This window comes from Canis lupus, chromosome 14 (assembly GCF_048164855.1).
Source record: "Canis lupus baileyi chromosome 14, mCanLup2.hap1, whole genome shotgun sequence".
NCBI lineage: Eukaryota > Metazoa > Chordata > Mammalia > Carnivora > Canidae > Canis > Canis lupus.
Genome location: NC_132851.1, coordinates 26,249,814 through 26,277,177, shown reverse-complemented (window position 1 = coordinate 26,277,177; position 27,364 = coordinate 26,249,814). Strand labels below are relative to the sequence as shown.

Here is a 27,364-nt window from a genome sequence, read left to right as displayed (position 1 = left end):
ATACCAAAAATGGAAGAGGACTTTGTGTGTTTGAAATCTCTTTATTCTTTGAAGCCTGGGTGGTCAGCATTTAAGCATCTGCCTTCAGCTCAGGGCATGATTCTGTGGTTCCCGGATAGAGTCTCACATCGGGTTCCCTGTAGGGAGCCTGCTTCTCCCTCAGCCTATGTCTCTGTCTCTCTTTCTGTGTCTCTCCTGAATAAATAAATAAAATCTTTAAAAAATCGTTTTTGAAACCTCTTTATCCTAAGAGTGACAAAGCACTATGGAACCTAGCATTCAGACTGAGGCCGCAGAGTGTCTTATGAGACTCATTCTCTCTCAAGATAAGAAAGGGAGATTATAGCCATGAATTCAGACCATAGGGCTGTCAAAACGCAAATAATTGAGCCTAGAAGCAATGAATCCAGAATATTTCTTTGGGTTCTATTATTATTAATTATTATCACTATTTTTATTTTAATGGGGACTTCTATGCATGAGATCTCTTCCAAAAAATGAAAGGAAGGAAGGAAGGGAAGGAAGGAAGGAAGGAAGGAAGGAAGGAACGAACGAACGAACGAACGAACGGAAAAAAAGGAAAGAAAGATCAAATGAAGCTTCTGCCTAATAATTCCTTGAATTTAAGACAAGCATGCAGTGTAAGAGTAGTGCAAGTACAAGAATAATGTTTTACTAAAAAAAAAAAAATCACGGAAATCAGGTCAACGTAAAAAAGCACAGCTGTGAATAAACATTCTTAACCACTCACTACTGGATAGGTAGCTGAGGCTTGAGATCAGAAAGACCGAGGTCAGTTTCTTTCACATCATAGTTCAGATATTTGAGCCTTAGAGTCTCCATTCGTAAGTAAGGATCAGTACAAACCTCTCAGCATCTCACCAAACGAAACAAATAAGAATTGCTAACCTTTAGGAGAGTTTACTCAATGCCAGGCTCAGCTTTTAACATACATCATCTGAGGTTTCCAACTGTTGGCCCATGTTGTATTTTTTTGTGTGTATCTGTTGTGTTTTACCTACTAGATGTTTCAATATTTGTTAATTAGTTGTCATCATTTAAAATTGGGAAAATTTCATATTTCCTCTCCATTCTTGGTTTCTCTTAAAAGAATGGCAAAGTTGATTAGCAAACACATTTAGGTGAGACATTCATCGCCCCCCCACCCTGGTTTGTTTTATACCCTACCCTGCCCTGTTGCATGGCACTTTTGCTCATGCACATGATCTTCTTGGCCTCTGTAGCTCTTTGAATTTGCCACAACTGCATCACTTCTTAATCTTTGAATAAGCTCAATGAAGTAAGTATTGCATTTGCATGGGAACATATAAGCAAAATTGATTTTTAAAAAGGGTTATTCAATCCACACAAGTTAACTTCTTCCTTCACTTTACATCTACAAATTTTGGTTGGATTCCATTGTAGGGGGGAAGGCCTCTTCTTAAAAATTTAATTAAATACAGCTGAAAATAGAGGCTCTTTGCTGAAGCTTTTATTCAAAGAACCATAAAGTGCTATTCAAAGCAAATCCAAATACAAAAATAAATCCACCAATGTCCACTTCTGCTATTAAATGTAGATGAGACACATCATTACCTAATATCAACCAAAGAGCCTATTAAAGTAAGAATGTTTTCAGAATTAGAATATGTCTTGAACTGGAACTTAATTATTGCCTAAAGAGGTGAATGTTTAAAGCAGAAAAAAAGTTGGGGGAACAAATTTAGAAGATGGGCTGTGAATTATTTATGGATCTTTTGAAAAAGGTCAGCGTTTTTATTCAATTCCACCAGGAATGAATGGCTTCTTCCTTAGGCTTCCATGGCTTCTTCCTTAGGATGCCTGCTCTTTATCAGCATCCCTGTCTCCATGGTAATAGGTTAGTGCTCATCCCCCACCCCCACCTCTACCTACACCACCCATAGCAAACCTCAGCAAGAGGAAGAGCCCTCTAGGGGGCCATGCACTGCAGCTCCAGGACATAAACAACTCCATGGGTGGTTGCCATGGCAGTTCTTCATCCCCAATATAATTACCCCAAGGTGCACTGGCGATGCACTTATGTGCATCGAAACAAGAACAGCTACATTTCAATAAATCACTCGAGCTAGGTGGTCACCAAGCTAGAGTTTTAAGAAGCTTGGGTTACAAGGCAACCATGGCCATAATTCATCATTAGAAATAATAGCAGGCCTGGAGTCCATCCCAGGCATGGAGTGCTTTTCCAGTTGTATAGAAGAAAGCCACATGTCTCCATAAAAAGAATACCAAGCAAATTCAGATTCCCAACCAGACAAACCTAAGAATGATGCTTGCCTCTTTTACTTAGCAGTTGTGCAGATCTGGTCACATCATTTTTCCTATCTGAATGTAGATTTGCTCATTTGTAAAATAAAATGCAAGTAACAGCATATACCTTATGAGATTGTTACAAGTATTAAAGGGGATTTATATGTGGATAGTGACCAACATTTAACAGCAGTGACTAATATTATTTTTATAGTGAAATGAGTTTGAGAATGAATGATAGTCATCAAATAATTAAAAGATAAAATCTTCCAAATGAAAGGACCCATTAATCCCTCTTCTCCATATAATCATGTACATGTACATGTGTGGCTAGCAACCACTCATACTCAAAGATATGCCCTGTGGATGGAGAGGTTAGGCAAATTCTCTGCGTGTGTTGTGCATATTGAATTCCTTCATTAGACACTCTGTTGAGGTCTAGCACTCATTCTTTGGCCAGTGACTGTTTTATACCCTATAGCTTCCTAATAAGAACAGTGTATCTAAACAAGGTTCAAAATTATGCTGAATGATAAAATGAAACTCCGTTTGGAAGAATCCTCCTCCAAGCTGAATAGATGTCACCTCCTACATCAAGCTCAACTTTGTCTTCCTATCAATCCCTCATCACCAACCATTCCCCCTTTTCTTCTTCTGAGGATTTTGGCAAACATTCTCTCAGGCTACAAAATCCAGAGTTGAGTGGGCATTCTCATTCCCATTTTGTCATGTGCAAACTGATGCTCACAGAAGTTATGTGACATGTCCAAGGCCACCCAGCTGGTCAGTGGCAGGACTTGAAAGGAACACAGGTGTCTGACCCTTCCTGCCCTTCATCCAGAATTCATTAAATTGTCCCAGATGCCTCTCCTAATAGTCTGTTGAGAAAATTATTATGCCATTGCAAATATGCCATTGATACCAATACTATGAAAATTAGTGTCACTTTGAAAAGTCTTGTGTATTTCAGACAAAGCCATCAAGAAATGCCACTTGAGATGAAGTGGTTGAGTCCTTTGAACAATCCAGTTGTCAACCATCAGGCCTTGCTGTTTTTCAACCGTCTCTCTTTCTGACCACAGGAATGATCCATGTAAACACACAGGCATCTGCTTCATTTTAGTTAGCTTCACTGCTAACATTCATGCATGCGTTTGGTTCTGCTCTTTATCCAAACTGCCCCCATTATATCTTTTTTTTGCAGCAGGTTCTCTAAGAAAAATGCAGTTATCTTTTTACAAGTTAGTCGGGCTTGCCTAAAAGTCTTAACATTTTAATTTCATCAAGTTTTCTCTGGACCTGAGGGATTCAGAGTTGGAGGGATTCCTGATTCTAACTCACTGTTTTACAAGATGTTTCTTTTTTAACCAGCCTTCTGATCTTTGTCAGAAGTTCAATGACTTTCTTTATCCTTCAGGACAGACATTTTTATAATAGGATTTTCTACATTCTCTAAGGGATAATGTGGTTAAAGGGAAAACCAAGGGTTGACCATGAAGAGTTTCTGTAACTGGTGTCTGAGGTTCCAGTTCCCCTTTGGAAATGGAATCGCTGTGAGTAAATAACCTCCCAAAGACAGGCTTTCCTTTAACCTTAAAACCAGGTTTCCAGGATCAAGGGCCCTTATAAACCTTCACTTGGTTTGACTTTTATTTTAATATTACAATTATTTGGGGGCAGCAAAACTACTCTGTATGATGTTGTATTCATGGATATATCTCTTACATAATTGCCAGAACCCATAAAATGTACAACATCAAGAATGAACCCTAATGTAAACTAGGAATTTTGGATGATAATTACATATCAGTGTAGGTACATCAATTATAACAAATTTGTCACTCTGGTGGGGACATTGATGATAGGAGAGACTGTGCATGTGTTGGGGCAGGAGCTACATAGGAAATCTCTGTTCCTTCTGTTCAATTTTGCCATAAACCTAAAACTGCTCTAAAAAGAAAATCTGTTAAGAAATATTATGATAACTGATATGAAGATTCTTTACTTGCAGGTACATAAGTTATACCTCAAATAAAAGCTCTGCTTTTGTAATCCTATGCTTTTTTAAAGCCATTTTTTGCTTTACTCATGGCCCTATTCCTAGTTTCCATACAAAGACCTGGCTGTATGATTGTGTGTGTGTGTGTTTGTGTGTGTGTGTGTGTATTTGAAACAATTTCAGCATAAGAATTATGTGATTGTAATCTTGTCCTCAAATATTTGTTCATATGGATGCTACTAATTGGAATTCGTGCTGTTTAATACATAGGTTGCAATTCTTTGTTGAGATAGTAGAGGTGCAAGAGACAGAAGTGGTAAGATTATTATAAACAACTTTCAAAGTATCTTAAAAATCTCTTCATCATCCCTCCTTTGAACATAAACACACATCAACTGTAGATTATTCTTATTAATTCAAAAAAGCCAATTTAAGAATCTCTTGATGAGTATTGGTTTGTTAGTTGCCACACTGAATTACTGTATTTTATGGCAAATAATAAACCTGGCTGCTCTTATATAAATCACAGAGCAAAGAATGAATTTCTCTCAAGTTCTTTTAAATTAGTTAAGTTTAAGTATACATGAGATTCTCCAGTATCTTTGAAATTTTTATTCAAAATGTATTTACCAATAGAGATACTGTTTTATTCTTATTTATACAGGATCTAAAATCACATACAACATAGATGCATGGTACATATTAATAAGCTGTTTGATAAATTCTATGTAAGTTTTATAATCTTTTTTTATTCTATTTAAATTCACATTAGTTAACATATAGCATTTTATTAATTTTAGGGTAGAGTTTAGTGATTTATCAGTTGCATATAACACCTAGCACTCATTGCATCAAGTGCCCCTCCTAATGCCCATCACCCAGTTAGTTACCCCATCCTCCACTTCCCCTCCAAAAACCCTCAGTTTGTTCTCTATAGTTAAGAGCCTCTAATGGTTTGTGTTTCCCTTTCTGCTTTTATCTTTTGACAACCTTATCTAACCTGGGCTTTCTCAGTCTTGGCACTATTGACATTGAGGATGGGTAATTCTTCGTTGTGAGAGGCTGTCCTGTGCATTGTAGGATGTTTGGTAGCATCCCTGCCCTCTGTACATTAGAAGCCAGCAGCACTCTCTGAATGTGACAACCAAAAACGTCTCTAGATATTGCCAAATATCTTCTAGGGTGGGAGGATCTCCCCCAGATAAGAACCATGAGACTAACCAATGATTGAGCTCACAAAGCTCTCCTTTCTCTAAAAGAAATCTATTTTAATTATGCTTAATGTGACTCGAGTTAGCTCAGCTCTTTAGAGCATAGTACTAATGAGCTCAAGGTCAGAAAATTGATCCTTATGAGGTTTATGCATTCATTCAATAACCATTTATTGAGTGGCCTACAATTGTATTGTACGGTGCAAGCTGCTGAGAAGGAAGCCAGAAAAATGGAAAAAGCAACCAATGCCCTCGGAACTTATGATCCTGCATGGTGAGTGAAAAAAAAAAAAGCTAAAATGAATGGTGGGTATAGTAAAATAATGATCCAGGGTAATACCAGGGGTTGAAAAAAGCTATGTATGAGCCTAATATTGAATAGAAAAGAATGCGGTTAGACAGAGAAGAAAACGACTTGATTCCTCCTATGAAGTAGGAATACCAAGGACAATTATTTCTAGTAAACAGTTAACATGTACTAGTCACCACAGTACTTATTACATCATACCCTCTGGGTACAATGTAGATGAACATCACAGAAATTAAGTTCTGGCTCTGAAATCATCAGACCTTGGTTTAAATCCCTACTTCTAGTTCACTATATGACATGGGAAAGATGTTTAGCCTTTTTGCATATTAATTCTCTGTGTATAAAATGGGGATAATATATGGTATGGTTGTTTTGAAGCCTAAAAGAGGTGATACATAAAAGCTAATTTAGTATAGTACCTACACTAACAATAAATAGTGAATATTTTTATCCCTCTTATTTTTATAATTGCTATTAAAAATAATCATTTATTTTGGTATTTAAGCCAGGCCTCTCTGCCTCTGAAGCTGTGCACTCTATAACTCAGGGTGGCTGCAAAGAGCAACAGGAGTGCCATGCCCTTCCTGGAGGAAGACAGTGAACCACATATCTAGGAGCTGATACTATTCACAAACAGCAAGAAGTATCAATGACTTGGAGCACTGCTCACATAAAGGCCCCTAAAAGCCATTATAGCTGGAGTGAAGAAAATTTTTAGGAAGAGAAGAAGGAAAAAAAAAAAGAAAAGAGAAAGGAAAGCAGAGGAAATGTGGCATTAGATGGAGAGAAAAGATCATCCTGGCTATTTAAAGAATGGAGAATGGATTGAAGAATAGCACAACTGTAAACAGTAGGGCCAATGAGGAGACCAATTATAAACAATGGCATCCTGGACTTGGCTAGTGATGGAGAGATGGAAAAGATAGAAGGATGTTTCAAGGTGTTTTGGTGATAGAATTGAAAGGACATCAGCTAGGTAAAGCCCAGATGTCTGACTGCAAATCTAATGCCTTTTACCCTACATTATAACCACTTTCTCCTCCAACCAACATACCTATAAGCACTAGACACTATAAAAGCAAGAATAACTATATGCATAAATCAGCACTGCATCTTCCAAAATGGGAAAAGAACTCAAATTTTATCTATCTATCTATCATCATCTATCATCTATCTATCTATATCTAACTATCTAATCTCAGTACCCAATTTGGGCTTCAAACTTATGACTCTGACATTAAGAGTCACATACTCTACAGACTGAGCCAGCCAAGTGCTCCAAAAGAACTTAAATTCTATGTTTTTGGATTTTTGCTGAAAATTGTAAATGTCTATAAAAAGATTAAGTGAATGGTATGGAGTTAGTGATATCATCTCTGTATATAAGGGAAACATGACTTGTCTGGAATATGGTATTTACTCCAATGCACCCCACTGACATCAAATTTTTGTCAGATTATCTGTTTCTTCCAGGGCAAATTTGAATAAGTACATATTTTTAAGTTACACCAAGATGGTTTAGGTTTGATATATAGTGCTATCTTAGAATAAAATGGCAGCTGGAGAAATCTTTCTTATAAGCATATCTTTGATTAACTTTTAATGCGTTTACTAATTTATTCAATAATTATTTTGAGCTAGTGTCTGTCATGTGTTGTGCTTAATGCCAGTGGTAGCATGATCACAAGATAGAATATCTCCATTTTTAACCAGTTTATCGTCTACAGAGTGATGCAGACAACTCAACAGCACTTTCAAAAAGTCAACAATTTGCTGGATTGAGTATGTATAAGGTACTTGGGGATGAAAAAACATTTAACCCTCTTCTAGAGGAGCTAATATTGAAATAGAAGCCTGAAGATAAAATGTGAAATAAGAGGGAGAATCAATGTTCCATGATGAGCTCAGAGTATATACAAAGGTCCAGAGATGAGTATGAAAATGACATGTCCCTGGCACAACAATATTTCAGAATGGTTGGAGAGGAGATGTGTACAAGTGGTGAACTTGCAGGGACCACATCATGAAGGAACTTACGGTTCATGCTAAATAGCCTGAATTCATACAAATGGCAAGGAACTATGAGAAGACTCTCAACATAGAAGTGACATGATCAGGCATGAAGTTTAGAAAGACATCTGAGTGCAGGGTGAAGAATGCATGAGTAAGGGTGGAGAGGTCAATTACAAGACCAGGCAAGTGAATGTGAAGCCTTACATGTTATGATGGACTAGCAGCTCTCTGCTCTAAGAAAACTGAATGGGAATGGAAAATTATACATATTTTCAAGAGACTATTTTAGTTGATAGGATGGGCAACAACTTGGTGATTGACTGGATGTGGTGGGTGAGTGTTAGGAGGTATTGAAGACAGTTTCCAGGTTTTTGACTGTAAAAACTGTATGGATAGTGGTGCTATGGAGTTAGGAAGCACAGGAGAAATGGTTAGGATATGGTAGTAAGTTGTACCTCAGACATGTTCAGTTTCAGCTGTCTGGAGATCATTTTAGAGAAGATGGCCACCAGGCAGTTGAATTCACTATACTGACAGGAGATCTCTGTGTGAGATTCAGAGATCCTGTTGGCATCTGCACAGACTGCAGTATTTTGATAGAATGTGGTCCATGAACACAGAAGTCAGAGAAATGTGACAGCATTCTGTGAATTACCCTTTCCCAGCTATCCTGGGGCTGTTATAATTCCTCTTTGTAATCACTGATACACTAAGCAAGCAATTTCTAAGGGCTACTCTAATGACTTTGTTGCATTAATCTATTATTAGTTTTTGCTGATTGCTGTTTACCACGATTCCAACCTACAGCCAATATGCTGATCAATATTTACATATCGAGTGCCCCGCATACGTTCAGCATAATGGCTATCTGAATTATCTTCAGACTTCTGGATATGTTGTACTAGAATTAGGACAAAGAACCTTAAATAAAGGGCCCAAGATGGGAAGGAACTTGCAGAGTAAATCTCAGTTTTAAGCACAGAAAACAGCAAGTGTCAGTCAGTACAAAGTCAAGATGGGTTAGCAAACCCAAAGAGTGAGAGCGTTGCACAAACCAGGAAGTAATGCTAAGGGTGCAAGATCAAGTGGAACAGGACAGAACAAAGTACAGAGTCAAGAGAGTGTGGAAGACCCGAGGCAATAAGGTGCTTAAACATCCTTATATTGACTTCATTGTTTATCAGGACCTGGTTCTTGGATGGGCCAAATCGGTTTATAAGTGCAGAGTTGTGACAGACAGCAAATATATATATTGGTTTGATTCTTTCACAACTCTTGAGCTCTATTCTAGACATTTTTGATTATGGCAGTATTTCCAGTTTTCATAATCCCCCCCCCATTTTCTAAATCCTTTAGGCAGAAACTCCTGAAATAATTATAAGTAGATACAACTTAATGAAAACTTATTGAATGTCCCTGAATGGCCCTTGTTCATGCTTTGTCCCATTTAATCCTCACAACAGTCTTATAGAATGAGTATTGATTTTATTGATGAATCTATTTTACAGATGAGGAAACTGAGTCTTAGGGAAGTTCATTTATTTACTCACCCAAAATATGTATTCATGCTCCCTAATATTTATCAAAACTAGAACAGAGAAATTAAATTCTATGCATTCACAGAATACTATGCAATAATGAAAATGAATAAATTACCATAATGATCTACTACTGCATTACTATATGCAGTAATCTAGAAATATCTTACAACTATTGTGATAAAAAAAAAGAAGTTTGATAAAAAAGAATACGTACTGTGTACGATCACTCTTGTACAACTCCAGAAAAGGCAAAATGAATCAATGACAGCAGAGGTCAGGGTAGTGGTTACCACTGGGAAGGAAGCAGGGCTGAGATGAGCAGGGATCATGAAGAGGGCTTTAGGTGCTGGTAGTATCCTATTACTTGATCTGGGTGCTGGCTGCATGTATGCATCCACTTTATAAACATTCGTCAACCTATACAACTATAATTGATGCATGTTTCTAGATACATATCATATTTCAATAAAAAGTATTTATTATAAGAAATAGAGACAAGTTTTCTTTTTGGCAGGTCCTCCATAGAATGCTACTAGTATGAGGTACTATGATGCTAGTATGAATCTGCTCTTTGCTATTCATTATACCTATAAAGAAGGATAATATTTCATGAGAAAATGGATCAGGTTTTGTAAATGTGCATTAAATAACAACCCACTGGTGAAAAATGAGACTAATAGTGGAAGACTTTTACAGTTCAGAACATGTGCTGAGAGAATTGTTTGTTGCAAGCCTACCATATACTGACTCAGTGCTGTGTGACTTACAAGTGCAATCAGGCTCATTAAGACTTTACCTCTCCCATTCCCCCCATATTAAGTCAGAAAATTGATGTTCCTATTGTCACTGGGAAGAAAACCAACACTCTGAAGACTTCCTGCAAGACTCTGTTTATTCTACTGTGCTTTCCTCTCCATTTACTCTGGAAACTTGCTCCGACTCACGCTTGTGTTCAGCTACCCTGTCCTCCTTTCAGTTTCCCATAGCCACCATTCTTCCAGACCCCAGAATATGTTTTACCTGCTGTCTCTTCAGTCTGGATTCCATTCCCTCTTTTACTTTACGATCTCCTTTAGATCTCAGCCCAAGGAAAGCTTCCCAGGCCAATGTTCCCTGCCTTCCCAGTACTATTCACTACCCTTGGTCATGCGTTAGAGGACCATACCCTTCTCCTGCCAAGCCCTGAGCTCAGAATGTAATTACATCTTTGTTAGCAGAATTAGATATTTAAAATTTTTCTCCCTTAGTAGACTGTAAATGTCATAGGAGAACTCATAAAGCATTTTTTTTGTTTACCACTCTATCCCCAATGCCAAGTACAGTCTTGGCACATGCCAAGTACTCAGTAAATATTTGTCAAAAAACAAATAAATGAAAAGGTAATTTTCTCAAGGTTACAAAGCTAGTATATCTATATACATGCTATTTCATCAAACTCTGCAACAATAAAGTTAGTTTTCATTATTTGTAAATTGTGAAAATGAGGGCTGGAGAAATTGTCACTAATATTCAAAGCTCAAACAAGTCATCAATTAGTAACAAAACTGTTGCTTACTCTCCTTTGACCATTTTCCTTTAAGAAATATTAAACCCATTTTGCTTGCTTTTTACCTTCCTCTCACCATCCTCATTGTGGTCATTTGTATGGATGCCCAAAAGGAAATGTAAACAGTAGTCTGTATCCTAACATTAATATGAGTTTAAGGAACTAACCAGAAAAGTAATCTACCACTAAAACTCTAAATTAATACGCTAAAACCATAACTGAAAACATTGCTTCAATTTGGCAACTGCACTTGTCATTTCAATAGAGTGTGGTTTCTTTGCATACTGCATATTTCCCTTCAGAGAAAATTGAGAACGGCTATTGAGTTGTGCCAGAAAGAGGTATAGCTGTGTTGAACATTCTACAAACATTCCTTTAAAAGCATGTGTCATTTTGACATTTTATTTAGATGTATCTTTTAAAGAAGCAATTGTCTCCATGCTGTAAGCTGATGGAAAGCAACTGTAGCTTCTTTTTAAAACCATTTAGGCCCCCAGAGCAGAACAATTCAAATCAGAGCTATACTGCAACCACGTATGTGGATGGCTTCCCCGTGGCCAAGTTCTTAGTTAAGCCATGGATCATATTATTCCACGTCAGTTGATACCTCCTTAAATGCCATTGCCTGTGTTTCTACAACCATATTTAAAGATGAGCCTTTGCAGTAGTGAGATACAAGCTCTTTTATTTCTTCTTGATTATTTTTGTTCTATTTGCCTTTCTCTTTACATTTCTACATATTCAGGTATAGATTATGAGCAGTAAGTCCCAAGCTGATAAATGAGAAATGCATTCCACTGACTCAAAATATGGTAATGTTCTAGTGTATTCCAGAAGGTTTCCCCCCTTTTTAATCCAGCTTGGATTAAATAAAGTAATAACTCACTGAAGATGATAGCTGAATATGGGGCACACTGTCTTATCTTTCTCTACTTCTAAAGTCAATTGACCACTCCTAAAATCAGACCACCACTCATCCAGGACTCTTTGCTGAGAGAAAGGCAGTATTTTTATTAACACTTACCCAAAAGGCCTCAAAGCACCTGCTCTTTGAAAAAGATCAATAGAAAGGAAGATAAGAGAGGCATCTGAAGTAATGATAATGAAATACTTCAGTTAGGGACTCAGAAGAAAACCAATGCACATCAACAAAAAACATAAGGAGAAATGGTCAAGAACATTCCAGTGAGCAACAGAAAACAGGATAGTATAATGAAAGGTTAGGAATATAGGATTGAGGGGCACCTGGGTGGCTCAGTGGTTGAGCACTTGCCTTTGGCTCTGGGTGTGATCCTGGGGTCCTGGGATCGAGTCCCACATCGGGCTCCCTGTAGGAAGCCTGCTTCTCCCTCTGCCTATGTCTCTGCCTTTCTCCGTGTCTCTCATGAATAAATAAATAAAATCTTTTTTAAAAAGGAATGTAGAATTGAGTCAGACACTTAAGTTCACTGGTTCTTTCACTTATTAATCCACTTATATATACAATGTATACACATACAATGGTAGCATTGCACATTTTAGCCACAGTGACTAGAACCAAATCCCAGTTCCGGCATTGGACAAACTGTGAAGCCTCTGGCAAGTGACTTAATGTCTCTGGTTTCAGTTCACTGGTCTGTAAAATAGAGCATGATAATGTATCCATTTTATAAAGTTGCTAGGAGGATTTAATAAATTAACATAGATGAGATGCTTAAAACTGTGTCACATGCTGAGCACTATATAAAATTTTTTTTTACTGTAATTTTTCCTTGTGCATCTGCTGTATTCCAGCTCCCTCAGTAGGTGTTAAGTTTTGGAAAGGGATAGAGCAGGACTTAGCCTTCATTTTGTAGACCACTGTAAATATTATGATGGGAAGGAGTAGAAGCTAGGAGAGAAAATAATGTGATTGTGGGGGTGACTTGATTAATTAACAAGTGAGAAAACCCCTCTCTGGAGAAGGTGTCACTGAATCTGAAAACTGAAGTCAAGTGACTTGAGGGAGATAAAATACCCAGTAAGAAGAGAAAACAGGTGTGAGGCACTGGTTGAAGAGTATTTGCTACTTCTGAAGAAGTGATGCAAGGTTAGAGGCATAGAAAGGAGAGTAGGTAGTGGGAAAGAGAGCCTGGAAGCAGGGTGCGGGCTCCACCAGGGCTCTTCATAGACCATGATCTAGTCTTAGAGTGGTGAGAGGTACTGAAGGATGTTATGCAAAGAAGGGATATAATCCATTTTTTAAGTGAATAGAATTTATATTGAGGGCAGTTTAAAGTTCACACAAAAATTACGCAGAATACAGAACATCCCATGTATCCTTTGATCTCTCAGCCCCATGGTTTCTCCCACGATTCACATCTTGCTTTACTGTAGATACAGTTTTGACAAATAATAAACAACAATCAATGCATTATTATTACTAAAGTCCACAGTTGACATTAGAGTTCACTCTTTGTGTTGGACCGTTGTGTGGGTTTTAACAAATGCTTAATGCCATGTATCATACATGACGGTATCATTGAGAATCGTACTGAATAATTTTATAACTCTATACTATTTTATGTAAAATAAAACTAAACATTAAACTAACACTAAATCAGAAGTATGTGGAAAATGTGGCTGGAGCAAGAACAGTGATGAGAAACTAGTTAAGCAGCTTTGTTATACTCTTGACAATATATGATGGTGACTTGGCCTGGGATGAAGACATGGAAATCAGGTGAATGGTATATTTATGAGTATATTGAAGAGTATTTGCTACTATTTTGGTGATGAGTTTGAGGGGGTTATATTAGTCATGGTAAGATAACTTCTCTGTCTATAAACCTCCCAATCTCAGTAGTTTCTCATCAAATAGAAGTGTATTTCATGAACCCTGGCAAAATGGTTTTGGGCACAGGGCAGGAGTGTGAAGGATCACAGGGGAAGTGCACATCATAGTCTCCGGGCCAAGATCCAGTTCTATAGTCCTTAATTGCCAGAAATTTGGGGAAACTTAGTCTAGTTGTAGGTTAGAAGGAAGAGTAGATGTGATTTTTTTGAACACATATAGCAATCTTTACACAAGACAAAGAACAGGTTGAGGGTAACTTCTAGGCTTCTGGCTTGAGCTACTAGATATGGAAAGTAATATCTCCCCCCCCCTTTTTTTCCTTTAAGTCCCTTTTCATTTAGATTCTCTGTTGCTAATGACCAACAGAGCCCTTACTGACACATGATCCATAAAACCCTTCTAGATCCCTCCAAAATGAACTGATTTCTCTTACTTCTTACAGCATTACTCTTCATATTCTTATAGCATTTATTTCTGCACCTGTCTTGTGGAACCTACTGCATTCTATTATGCATCACAATTATTTATGCATATACCTAATCACTCTATTAGAATTAAACTTTCTTAAGGAAAATTGCCGTTAGTGATTTGTCTCTAAATTCCCCATCTTCCATAATCCTATATTAGAGGGACAAGAAATGGCAGAGTTCTGGAAGAATTTGTTAAGGATATCTTGGTTAGTTCCCCCATTTTTTGTGGCAACGGGTCCCAAATTGAAGGTCTAGGACTCCTGGGCAGTTGAGAATTAATTGAGAATTCTTCAAATCTATATGTATAATATAATATATTATTATTATATTATATATATTATATTATATATAATATATATTATAATATAATAATCAAATCATTAATGTGTCTGATATATAGAAGGCTGAAAAATATTTTATAATCTATTATATTTGTTAATCTATTGTGATTAACAAAATGTAATCTCATTTTAACTTTATTACTAAATCTATGGCAAACATTTTTCAATATATATCCTCTCAATTAGCACATACATAGCTAAATACATACCTCATCTGAGCACTTACAATAAACCAGACACTTTAGATACATCATGTCACATAAGCTTCCCTGAAAGTGACACTATTTTGCAATGTTTTCCAGTGGATCCTATAACAATGTTTCCCAAATTTTATGTCCAAGTACCAGTTGAAAACACTACCACTTCTGTGGCTCACTGCAGTAACAGGACAAAGATGCTTGTAGCTGAAGGTGATGTGTAATGACTTGTGGCTATTCTACTATCTTCCAGCCAGTCGTGCTAAAGACTGAGCTAGGTTGGCGCAACTAGAATTTGTCATGGTACGGCAATGTGCTATAATCTAGTGGATAATTTCTTTAGCCTTGAATACAACATCCTCACCTACACTTCACAATCTTGCCTCCCTAATCCTTCCAGCCCCAATACCTGCATGCATGAACACACATACACACACAAACACACACACAATGTGGGTATATTTGCTACCCTACTGCAATATTTGACTATTAGAAGCTTTTTTGCACAACTTGTGTTACATTTCTCTGCATCTCTATTTTCAAGTGGGGAAATGGAGGTATAGAGGGGTTAATGTTTCTAAGATTTAGATCCAAACCTTAGACAAATCTAACCCTAGAGTCAGCAAATTTACTCATTGCTATATACCAATTGTTACTACAATCTGAATTTGAATATCATTATCTTTATTGACTTTGTCATTATTGAAAACCACAATTGAATAGGATCATTTTTAGATTTGCCACATTTTACCTATTGTCTTTTAATTTAGATCTGTGGAAGCATTTACTTAAAGAAAAGAAAAGAAAGAAAGAAAGAAAGAAAGAAAGAAAGAAAGAAAGAAAGAAAGAAAGAAAAAAACCTTGAACCTGCTGTAACCTGACTCCAGGTGAGTATCCCTGTGATGTACACCTCTGCTACTTTCACTACTCCATCATGTATGAAGTGGCTTTGTGTTCTTGCTCTTCATAGTAGTTGCCTTTGGGAATTATAGTCTTATGTGATTTGAATCAAAATTGTGTATAAGAAGGATGGTGTTTGTATTTGATGGGAGAGGAACCTGAAGTGGGAGAATGGGCAGCCGAATGTGAATTCCTGTTTTCTATGGACATCCTGTTAATGTACCACATTACCTCAGAGTTGAAGTGTCAGGAGGTGTCAGAAACAATGATGTTATACAGCATTAACCTGATACAGTAGCTGAATGTCAGAATCTTGGAAATGCATGTTGATTAGGTTTTGGTCTCTCTGATAAAAGTCTTTGCTCTAATAAGACAGAGAGGTGGTATCTATTGGGTTCTATTTTTTTTTCCAATACCCTGCCCTGAAAATTACCCACCATCACTGGAAGTCTCAAGCTGTTTATTATGACAATTCCTTAATTACCTTTGACATCCAAAACCGGGTTTTTGTTTTTTTGTGATTTTTCATGGTGACATGACCCAGTGGAATCATAACTAAAGAGAACACTAGAAGAGAGCTAGAAAGGATATAGCTATGTACCTTGCCGATTATTGAGCAATGGGACTAGCAATAATGCTTAGCTGGTTGATTGTTTCTCCTTTCATTTTGAAGAGGTGATTCGTCCTCTGAGTCACCCAGAGGATGTTGAGCCCATGGAATGACCAAGGAGACTGTTGGTTAAGGTTAAGAGAACACACTTTGGAAACAGACTTTCTGGGTTCAAATCCTGGATCTGACATATATCAATGTGACTTCAGACAACTATTTAAACTCTCTGTGTCTCAGCTTTCTCAGCTAGAAAATGTGGATAACCAGAGCACTTATTTCATAAGCACTTACAGGGGCAAATGCATTAATACAAGTAAAAAACTAAGAACTGCACTTGGCACAGATGAAAAGCTGTATATACATATTAACTAGATCATTAATACTAAGTATGAATTCTTTATTTGCTATTTAGTGTTTCCAAAGATGTAAAAAATAAAAAAATAAAATAAAATAAATAAGTAAAAAAACAAAGATGTAATAATGTGCCTTGAGGTTGGGAAAACCTGGGTTAAATTTTTATTTAAAGTCCTGTTACATGTAAAGAATTTGGATTGGAATTTCATTTTCTAGGACGTAGAGTTTCAGCCAATCTCCCCTTGTCTGATCTACTAAGTTGTGCTAACTCTACTTTAGGAGTCGCCAAGTATGTGGCACAAAAGGGAGACATTCTTCTCGCCTGTTTTTTTTTTTTTTTTTTTTTTTTTTTTCCGCCTGGTTTTAAATCATTGACTATACACACAGAAAGGAAAGAAAGGAGACTACTATTTAAAAAGCAGCTGTAATTGTGATCCAACTACTTTGTTCATGATTTCTCACACCATGGGGTTTTAGCCTAAGGCAACAGCTTCAAACACATAATTGTATTTTTTTGTCTGATGATTTATGTGAATTTTGTGTTCTACTCCATGGCATTCTACATTCCAAAGATTCACATGAAACTGGTGCTCCAGGAATTCAGTTTGTTCCTATGATTGAAATATCCCCGTCCTTCTCAAGAATTCCTGAACACAGAGGATATTCCTCTGGAGTACTCATAATCCCTTTTGAGAAGCACAAATATTCTTACTCTATATTATTTCTTTAAGAAATTCCATCTTTCTACATATTGGTTCCATAACTAACTACATTCCAATGTCTGCCAAATTTCTCTTTTTTAGCATGGAACATACCACTGCATCCTAGACTTCTATTTACCTGGCTAATGAAGCTATTCATTTTGTGTCTCAAAAGTCTCAAAAGCAAAACATTCCATTTTCCCAGATTAACATATTCAAATATGAACTCAAGAGCCACTCTCACCTTAAATCACCCAATCAATCTCCCTCAGCATCTCTTCTCCCAGTAAATGCCAACCTTAGTTGTACGAACCAGAAATCTGCACCTACAATCCCCTGAGGCATTCTTCATCCTCCATAATTAATCCGTCACCATTTCCAATCAATTTAACTTATTCATTGGTCTTGAATCTACTTACTTTTCTCCATCTTCACTGTGATTGTCTTGGACCAAGCTACTCTTCTATCTTTTAAAGACCCATAGGGTCCACTCTTGTTCTGCTTCAATCTGCTCTCCATACTGAAAGCTAGATTACTATTATAAAATGCAAACCCAATTATGTCACTTAAAATACTTGGGTAGTTTTCCATTGCTTTGGGGAAAAAGTCAAAGTTTCTTATCAGAACCTTTAAAAGCCCCTATAATCTGTTCTTTGCCTACTTCTCCAGATGCATTACCTATCAAAGACCACTTCCTCCAAGCCTGTTCCTGCCACATCAGCCTTCTTCGATTTTTGCTACAGAAATAATATACTTCCTCACATTTCTTATGGTTGCTTTTGAGTTATGGTGGCACAGCTGGGTGTTTGAGAAAGAAACTGAATGGCCTACAAAGACTAAAATATTTTGTGCTTTGTCCTTTACAGAAAAACTTTGCCAACTCCTGAACTATGGTATGGTATTTGTGCAACCACTTTTTTCCTGAGAACTTAACTTGTGCCTGATAATAGGCTGACCACTGAATTATGTCATTGGAAAAGAAGAGCTAATGACAGGAAATGGATATTTTGTCAACCACTGTCCTCCTTAAACACAGTGACCTTAAAATCAAAATGGAGCTTTTCCTTTTTATTACAGACACTTTCTAGATGCTCTGTCTTCTTACAACTTCTGTGCAAGATGTCAGTTACCTCTTAAACCATTTCAATCTCCACACTGCTTTATTAACAAAAACGAAATCTGCCTTCAAATTTCTGAGGACTCTGAATATCAACTAAGCTGCTGGAGTAGAGGAAGGCAAGAAAAGAAAGAAGCGGATGGGAGAGAGAATGAGAATTATACAACAGGCCAAACTGGAGATTTGAAGGCCACTTCTCAATTAACGGGCACACAATCTTGAATTAGACAGTCCTAGGATTTAGCTCATTGTGAAACCTTTTATAAGCCTTAGAGCAAAAGCTGACTAATAACTTCCTTAAAATAAAACAGATTGAATTTAGTCACCCATAATAGCTTGACCTTAGAAAATTCACTTGTAGTCTCTGAATCTCAACGTCCTTGTCTATAGGATGGGGGTAGAAATAAAACACATTTAATAATAATGTGTGTGTACATACTACTTATATGTGAGCTATAAATGTAGCTTAAAGCTCAACAATTAAGAAAAAACTCAACAATTATTTTTAAGAAAGTATGTAGATATGTATTTGTTATATCAGTATTATGAAGTATTAAATACTATACAATTAATAAAAAGTATATACTCAAGTAATTTTCATATATATAATTTTATATAATGTTATTAATCTTAATTTATTTGTACAATTGTGAATTGTCTATTTCTGGCTCATAGTAAGTGCTCCACACATAGTTGTTGAATAAGTGAGTAAATGAATAAATTAAAACTACAGTATAGTGTAAGAAATTTGCATGTTTGTTTCTTCTAATCCTGCATGTACTTTTAAGTCCCTAAGAACACTGAAGGACAAAGAATGACATACCAACATCTGATTTTGGATGCTGTGAGGATAATTCTTAGCTATTGAGAAAGAAATGTACACAACTTATTTTTCTACCTAGTTTATGAGTTCAGTCTTTCATGCCCTACAAAAGTGCTGACCTGGATTTTCTGAGTGCAGCTTCATAACCTAGTCTAGGTGATTTGGTGTGTTTACTATAAAAAGAAAAATGATCACCAGGTGTATCTACACGACTGTACAAGTCTATAGTAGATAGCTCGTCTTAGGGGATCCAGTTACTATGGGCTGCCCAAAGTGATGGAAAGGTCATCATCCTTTGTATCAAATGGACCCAGTTTCCAATCCGTTTCCCAGCTCTCACAAACATTTGCTGTTGATGCTGTCCAACATGCATGCCTTTTCTCCCAACAATAATATCCTTAGCGTCCTTGGAGGAAACCCTTCCCTGCTGTCAATTTTAGCAGAAATTGAATCTATTTTTCACCACATGAAGATTTGGAGATACCTGTCTACTGAGTGGGTCTGGAAGCAGCAACACCTCAACAGCAATAAGCATGCTTAGAGTTTGTTTTTTTAAATATCATTCTCTCTTAAAATGAACTAGGGATCCTTGGATAAATGGCTGCTTTAGGAAGGGGGAAAGGAGGAAAGATGAAGTGCAAGATGAGCCTGAAACATTTTGTAACAGAAAGTATGGAAAAACTCAGAGAATAATGGGGATATGTCCAAAGGAAGCCAGCTTGTAGGCGCTTCCATGGACAAAATTGAATGTGATTAGAATGTCAAAATACATGATGATAGTAACAGATTTAGCTCACTAAATAAAACAAGAAACCATGAGGCCATATATACATAAATAAATAAATTTAGAACATAAAGAATACATAAATGAATAAAAGTTCGATAAACAATGGGATACACAGTTCAAACAACCTCCTCACAAAATAATTACTAACAACAAATAGAGCACTTTACAGTGAGGATCTTGGCAAATACCACTTCAATGTAATGATCACCGTTAATACCACCAGTCGTGGAACAAATCAATGTCGTGTGCCTCTGACAAGATGCAATGAGAATAACATATCACTTCTGCAATAGTCCTGCCAAAATGCATAACTTGAATCTACTCATGAGGAAACATCAGACCAATCAAAAATGAGGGGCACTTCACAAAGTCTCTGACCTGTGATGTTTGATAGTTTCAACATAATCCAAGTCAAGAAGAGGTTGAAAAATTATTCTAGACTGAAGGAAAACACAGATGTGACAGCTAAATATAACATGCAATTCTGGAATGGATCCTTTGGTTTTAAAGATATTGGAACAATTGGTGAAATTTGAATGGGGTTTGAGGATTAGATGGCAATAATGTATCACTGGTTGCAACTTTTCTATGTATAGGAAATGCACATTAAGAAATCCAGGATCAGGATCCCTGGGTGGCGCAGTGGTTTGGCGCCTGCCTTTGGCCCAGGGCGCGATCCTGGAGACCCGGGATTGAATCCCACGTCGGGCTCCCGGTGCATGGAGCCTGCTTCTCCCTCTGCCTGTGTCTCTGCCTCTCTCTCTCTCTGTGTGTGACTAGCATAAATAAATAAAAATAAAAATAAAAAAAGAAATCCAGGATCATGGGGCATTAGGTTGGCAAATCTCAAATGGCTTAGGGAAAAAAATCTGTGCTCTGTACTTGTACCTTTGGTGTGAGTTTGAGATGGTTTCAAAATAAAATACTGATAATGAATATGTAGACTGTATCTGGGAGATCACACCAGAACTGCGGTTGTCTATAGGAAGAGGACTAACAGAGAGACTCACTTTCTACTGCTCGAGATGTTTTATGCTGTGAATGAAAACCTGTGTCACTACAATAGCATTTGGAGACATTTTAACGGAAATTAAATAAGAAAATGCATACATGATCATTATAGAAATTTTGAAAATTGCGAATTATTTAAGGGTTTGGCCAGATCCTTCAAGGAAGCATTTTGATGTTTTTCTTATTGCAATGCATCATTTTTCTTCCCTTGGTTTTATACTATTATGATCTTGTGTTTCTGTGCTATCTGAAATTCCATATTTTTAAAATTAATGTCATTTTCTATTTTACTTAAGATTCTTTTAAGCATCAAATAAGTAAATAAATAAAAATCTCCTCCTTCAATCTATACCTTTAGGCTACTTAATTTTCATTGCTAGTGCTTGCCCTTACATGATGAAATATATAATGTTTTATTATTATTATTATTTATTATTATTATTATTATTATTATTATTATTATTATTATTATCTGTAGCTCCTGCACTAAAATGTTGTCTCCTTCCATGAGACTAGGAACTTTGGATTATTGTCTGCTGAGGCTCTGACACCTAGTGCCACACCTGGCACATAGTAAGAACTCAATAAACATTTACATTAGAAAGAAATATGTCAGGCAGACCCGCTGGCTCAGCGGTTTAGCACCGCCTGCAGCCCAGGGCGTGATCCTAGAGACCTGGGATCCAGTCCCGCATCAGGCTCCCTGCATGGAGCCTGCTTCTCCCTCTGCCTGTGTCTCTGCCTCTCTCTCTCTCTGTGTCTCCCATGAATAAAAAAATAAAAATCTTAAAAAAGAAAGAAAAATGTCACTGGAATTTATCTTATTTAGATTTAGTTTGAAAACCTGTTAGGTATAAATTGTTTCCTGGACTAATATTCATTAAGTCAAGTATATGTTCAAGCACTATGCAAGTACTTTACAAATACTCTGTAATTTAAAGATTTATTTATAACACTATGAAATGAAGACTATCACTATGTACAGATGAGCCTCAATAGGTTCAAGAATGACTAAATTGATTAAGGTCACAGTTGGCATTCAGAAACCTGAGATGGAACCTGTGTTGGCTGACTCTGGCTATCCCTCCATCTGCACTGCCTCCTGGTATTAATGCCTGTGGCAGCCACATCAGCAGTGGAAAATATTGGCTCTCTGCCTCCTCCCTGACTCAGCTCTTCATTACCTCACCTCTGGACTCCCATAGTGAATGCTCAGCTTTCTTGATTTCCTACTCATCCTAAAATTTCTTTCCAGATTATATTTCCAAAGAAAAGTCAATGATGCCCCCTACCAGTTATTTTTAAGGGCTGTCCAGGGATTAGAACAGAAGTGCCCAGAGCTTATAAAATATTTAGTCCACAAGAAGTGAAAGCAAGAATTTCTCTTCCCTAAGGCAAAGAGGAGGGCATCTAAGCAATATATGCAAAGAGGAATGAAGATTGAGAGTATTCAAATGGCCATCCATTTAACTCACTGCTTCCTCTTGCCTAAGTGCATAGTTTCTAAATGTCAATGGCCTGCAATCCCCTCTAATGATAAACTGATTCAACATTAATTGAGCATATACTATGGTAGTTCTCTGACTCTTAAATGAGTGTTGAAAGATAGTTGGGAATTTATAGTGGGTTGAATGATGACCCGCAAGAACATCTGTCTACATCCTCACTCCTGAAACTGGTGAATATGACCTAATTTGGAAAAATGGCCTTTGCAGATATAATTAAGGATCTTGAGGTAAGATCATCCTGGATTACCTAAGTGCTCCTAAATCCAATGACGAGTATCCTATAAGATACTGAAGAGGAGAAGATATAGGCACAAAGGAGAAGGTCATGTGAAGACAGATGAAGAGACTGGACTTAAGCAGCCATAAGCCAAGGAACTCCCAGAGCCATTTAATACCTGGAAGCAGCAAGAAGGATTCTCCCCCAGAGCTTTCAGAAGAAATATCACTCTGCCAACACTTTAGCCACAACTGTAAGAGAATAAATTTCTGTTGTTTTATTTATTTACATTTGTTTTATTTAAATTCAATTTGCCAACATATAGTATAACACCCAATGCTCATCCCATCAAGTGCCCTTCCCATTGAAATTTCTGTTGTTTTAAACTACCTAGTTTGTGTTAAACTGCTGTAGTCACAGCAGCCCTAGGAAACTAATACAGAGGTAAAGAGGGAAGTACCATCTGATATGGGGAAACATGGGAATTCACTGAGATATGATAGAGAATACAGCTTCATCAGGACAGCTTCAGCAGTTCCATAGGGTTCCACCTTGGATAAAAAGATGGATAAGAATGAACCAAAATGAATCAGGGAAGGGCATGCCTCCCTCAATATGGAATTTGGGTTTTATTCAGTAGGCCATGGGAAAATGGGGGGGGGGGCGGGTAATACTGACCCAGTGCACATCTTAGAAAGATCATTATGGGGCAGCTCTGGTGGCCCAGCAATTTAGCGTTGCTTTCAGCCCAGGGCCTGATCCTGGAGACCCGGGATTGAGTCCCCCGTCAGGCTCCCTGCATGGAGCCTGCTTCTCCCTCTGCCTGTGCAGAGGTCTTTCTCCCTCTCTCTCTCTCTGTGCCTCTCATGAATAAATAAATAAAATCTTAAAAAAAAAAAGAAAGATCATTATGGCATGTGGTGGCACAGAGAATGGATTGGAGAGACAATGAAATGATCTCCAGTGGGAAAGTAGGAACTCTTATAGTCATCAGAGTAACAAATGATGAAGCTTGGAGTCAAAATGATCATAATGAGAATGAAAGGAAGGCAATGGGACAAAAGATATTTGGAAAATTTAATCCACAGAATTTGGTGGCTGATTGGATGTAGGTGGTGAAATAGAATGGGGGGAGTTGAATCCTTCTCCAAGGTCAATTTGGGTGACTGGGTAGATGGCAAAGATTTTCAACAGGTTACAAAATGCAGAAGAGCAGATAAGGTGGGACAATTTGTTCATGCATAGATGCATTTGAGGTCAAGATTCTCTGAGTATCCAGGAGAGAATGTCAAGCAGGCAGTTGATATAAGAATCTATATCTGAAAAGAGAAGTCCAAGCTAGAGATAAACATTGGAGAATTGTTGAAATATAAATGATCATGGAAAACATGGAGGGAGAGAAGATTAGCCAGGCAGACATGCAGAACAGAAGGTCAAGGATGGAACCTCCAGGAATGCAAACATTTTTCTCAGAAACTTCTGTGATGTTATAGATAATGGTTTCTAACCACTGTTACAACAAAATGTTATAGTTTTCCATGAAATGTGAAATCTTTTTTCTTTAATTTTTATTTATTTATGCTAGTCACACACACACAGAGAGAGAGAGAGAGAGAGAGAGAGGCAGAGACACAGGCAGAGGGAGAAGCAGGCTCCATGCACCGGGAGCCCGACGTGAGATTCGATCCCGGGTCTCCAGGATCGCGCCCTGGGCCAAAGACAGGCGCCAAACCACTGCGCCACCCAGGGATCCCTGAAATGTGAAATCTTAAAAGTGTTTTTACATTCTTAATGATCCAGAATCTTTATTTTAAAATAATAGCAAATGAAAAAATACAAGTGAATGTATAAAAATTCTATTAAGAGGGGCACCTGGGTGGCTCAGTTGGTTAAGTGTATGACTCCTGATTTTGGCTCAGGTCATGATCTCAGGGTTGTGAGATAGAGCCCAGCATCAGACTCCAAGCTCAAAGGGGAGTCTACTTGAGATTCTCTCTCTCCTTCTCCATCTACCTCTCCCTCCACTTGTGCTTGCTCTCTCTCTCAAATAAATAATCTATAAAAATTTCTCATTAAGAAAAATATCTTTCATAGAGCAAGACATACAGTTTCTTTTTTATTTATTTATTCATGAGAAACACAGGAGAGAGAGAGGCAGAGACATAGGCAGAGGGAGAAGCAGGCTCCATGCAGGGAGCCCAACATGGGACTCCATCCCAGGTCCCAAGGATCATGCCCTGGGCCGAAGGTGGCACTAAACCACTGAGGCACCCGGGCTGCCCAAGACATACAGTTTCTTGTTTCAATCCTTCTATCCATGCCTTTCTCCAATATCCTGAGCTCAGTAACTGGCACCATCATCTAATCCATTGCCGAACTCAGAAAATCGGGAGTTAAAACTTATACCTCCCTCTCCCTGTGCCTTAGCTTTAACTAATCCTTAGGTTGAATGTTTCTCTTGAATCTCTTCACTTCTTATGCCCACAACTTAATTCAAGCCACTTGGTCCTTTTGCCAATAGCCTCCTAACTTGTCCCCTACAGTCTCCCTAAACTCTCTCCAGTATATTCACACTGTAGTCATAATGATACAAACAACAATATAAATCTATTTTAAAAATGTAGTTTCTTCCTTAAAATGTTTTCATGAATTTCCAACACTCTTAATTCCTACAGTGTCCAATGGCCTCCTATGGTCTGACACAGCATATCTCTACACCTTCACTGAGCACATTTCCCCCTCCATCTCTAGACTCCAGCTATCCTGGGCACTTTCTTGAGGATACCACACTTTCTCACCCAGGGTATAGCTGCATTTCACCTGGGAAATGCATCCACCTTCTTAACTTTTAGGTCTCAGCCTAAATACCACATCCTTGAGGAAGATTCCCTTGATTCTATTACCTCTCATTATACATTATCAAAGACTCAATCTCTTTCTATTATAGAAATTAAGAACATTTAATTAAATTAATTAAATTATGTAATAATTTGTTCAGTCTTTATGTTCTCAGATATACTTCATGAAGGGAGAAATAAAAGGGAAGAGAAGAAAGGAAAAGAAGTTGGCTCTTTTTGACTTTGAAGCTTCTCAGGGATTGGGTTCCAAAGATAATTTTTTTTAAAAGGCAGAAGTTGTGGTTTATTTTCTGTGGGGTTACTGAGCTACTATTAAGGGAACTAGGACTTTAAGAATTAAAACTAGGTCACTAGATCAACTAAGGTGATCCCCCGGGCCTCACAGAGAAATGTTATCTCCAACACATTCATACTTCTTTTGCCCTGTGTCCACACCTTTCACTAGGAATTTCATGTAGGATTACTCTGGAAGATGTGTGGAAGGGGCCCTGAAATCAGTGTGTACATATGGCTTCCTTTCTGTCATTGTCACTTACAAATCATGAAGTTCATTTCAGTAAGCACTTATCAATAACCTACTTTGTGTCAGGATCTCTTCTGGGGGTGAGGTTTTCAGAGTTATGGTCCCTACTCTCACAGAGGTCACAGTTTGAGAAAGACATGCAAGAATTAAATGTTCATGAGGTATAAGTAGGCTCTCTGAGGAGGTGACCTATTTCCTCATGTCACCCACCATTATGCACATATGACCAACTGATAGAGGAGGGAAAAGACTAAGCATGCTTCAGTGATGGGTAGGCCTGGTATAAGATTTGAAGCTGAACACAGACAGCTGCTGAACTGAAGACACAATGAAGGTGTCTCTGAAAAAAAGTAGGTTTTTTCCCAGTGAGCAGAGCTTTGGTTAGTGCCTGGTTATCCACTTTGTGTTGGAAGAGAGCTGGCCAAGATAGGGAAATATATGGACATGTGGTCAAGCAGATGGCAGAGCTGGTTGGTCAAGGGTCTGAAGGAGAAAGACTAGAAGATCAGTGCCCAGAGGATCTGGAGAAAAGACATGAAGATGGAGCCTCTGCCAGAGCAATAACATGGGGCAATCCATATTTTAATTGCAGGTTAATACCCTTGAGAACATTCACCATGGAAGTGGCCCTTAATAACTAAGTAATCTGAATGACTTGGCTGAGTTGACATCAGACAAAACAAAATGGGAGTACACTTAGTCTCTAGATCCTGCTAGATACGTAAGTTGTTTTTCAATTTAAGTTAAATTCCTTGTGGTGCCTTATATCTATATTCCATTTAATAATTTCCTATGCCTTGATACCGTTCATTTCTCACTCCAGAGAGCAGAAACTAACAAACTCCAGCCCACATATTTAGAAGGTATGGGCTCTTGTAAAAATGACCATGCAAGCTTTGAAATCAGGCAGAGCTACACTTTGCTCCTTGATCCTTCCTGAAACTTAAACAAAGATTATAATGCCTATTTATAGGGTAGTTATAAGAATTATATGAAATAATGTTTTTAAAAGTTTTAGTGCAGTACCTATCACATGGTTAATCCTGAGTACAGGTTAATGTTGTCCCTGTGGTTAGAACTCTACAGCCAGATGTCTCTGTCTTGTACCCTTGTACCCATCTAGATCTCCTCCTCCTCTCCCTCTCATCTTCAGCCAGACTCTCACATAATTCTTAAGATGATTTTACAGCTTTGTAACACAGCTTGAAGTCTGGGATTGTGAC

The 27,364-nt window shown here is 37.6% G+C and overlaps 1 long non-coding RNA gene across 2 annotated transcripts in view; it reads right to left on the bottom strand.

Moving 5' to 3' along the window:
• Positions 1-27,364, bottom strand: part of LOC140603401 (uncharacterized) — a 79,322-nt gene that overhangs the window by 17,311 nt on the left and 34,647 nt on the right. For both annotated transcript variants that reach the window (XR_012006379.1, XR_012006378.1), the window contains exon 5: positions 9,578-9,780. This is a non-coding gene — a long non-coding RNA (uncharacterized lncRNA). The remainder of the gene's footprint in view (positions 1-9,577; positions 9,781-27,364) is intronic.